Here is a 1,403-nt window from a genome sequence, read left to right as displayed (position 1 = left end):
AACATCCATTTCTTGGGTTTGTGCTGCTGTTCAATGAGTGCCTAGTGAGGGCAGTACCACTAACTCCTGCACAACACTGAAATCAACTAGAGCTTTGCTTTACCTTGGTGCAGTTTTTGGGAAAATTAGAAACCACTTTCCCGTACAGACACAAAGTTATTTACATATTACTGTATTAAAAAGTACATACAAGCTGGGCACGGTGGCTCACGCCTGTAATCCCAACACTCTAGGAGGCTGAAGTAGGCGGATCATTTGAGGTCAAGAGTTCGTGACCAGCCTGGGCACCATGGTGAAACTGGGTCTCTACTAAATATATATACACATATATTTACATTTTTTAATAAAAAAATGTGGTTTATCCCCAGTTGATGAGGAAAAGCTCTAGTATAGGCTGCCAGCTAATAAGTATAGAATAAAATATAGAATTAGAAATAACCATGATGCAAACCAATCGACTCAGACAAGGACTGTCAATGGACTTTAAAACCTTTAGATGAAAGATTGCTGGGAAATGCCATCAAAGTATCATTCTACAGGCTACATATATATCTATGTACACACACACACACACAATTAGCCAGACATGGTGACGGGCGCCTGTAATCCCAGCTACTCAGGAGACTGAGACAGGAGATTCGCTTGAACCCGGGAGGCAGAGGTTGCAATGAGCCAAGATTGTGCCACTGCACTCCAGCGTGGGAGACAGAGCATCCCCTCCCCACCCCACCCCCAAAAAAACAACAACAAGGCTGGGCATCGTGTCTCACACCTGTAATCCCAGCACTCTGGGAGGCCAAGGTGGGTGGATCACTTGAGGTCAGGAGTTCGAGACCAGCCTGGCCAACATGGTGAAACCGTGTCTCTACTTCCAGTAGCTTGGACCACAGGCGCAAGCCACCTCTCCCTATCTGGGCTTACTACAACGTCTGCCTCCTTGGTTCAAACGATTTTCCCACCTCAGCCTCCTGAGTAGCTGGGATTACAGGCACGTGCCACCATGCTCGGCTAGAGACATGGGTAGAGACATAGTAGAGACAGAGTTTCACCATGTTGGCCAGGCCGGTCTTGAGCTCCTGACCTTGTGATCCACCCGCCTCGGCCTCCCAAAGTGCTGGGATTGCAGGCATGGGCCACCGCGCCAGCTGACTTCCCTTATCTCTTATGTGGTGAAAACAGGAAAAGAGAGCTCTATGAGATCCCTTTTATAAAGGCACTGATCTCATTCCTGAAGGCCCTACCTTCATGACGTAATCACCTCACCACCTACCTCCACGTTAGGGATTAAGATTTCAACATGAATTCTGGGTGGATGTAAACATTCCGTCTATTGCAGAAGTACAGAGGAAAAAAAAAATTTTGCAATAAGTCTAGCTTTTGGTATTGGCACCCAGAAATCCAGG

The 1,403-nt window shown here is 46.8% G+C and overlaps 1 non-coding gene across 1 annotated transcript; it reads left to right on the top strand.

The window, feature by feature from the left end:
* On the top strand, nt 1-124 carry LOC111547358. Its single transcript, XR_002733107.1, has one exon. It is a non-coding gene; the product is annotated as a U4atac minor spliceosomal RNA (small nuclear RNA).
* Nucleotides 125-1,403: the final 1,279 nt, after the last annotated feature.

This window comes from Piliocolobus tephrosceles, chromosome 5 (assembly GCF_002776525.5).
Source record: "Piliocolobus tephrosceles isolate RC106 chromosome 5, ASM277652v3, whole genome shotgun sequence".
Taxonomy (NCBI): domain Eukaryota; kingdom Metazoa; phylum Chordata; class Mammalia; order Primates; family Cercopithecidae; genus Piliocolobus; species Piliocolobus tephrosceles.
Note: the sequence above shows the minus strand (reverse complement) of the source record. Positions and strands in the feature narration are given on the sequence as shown.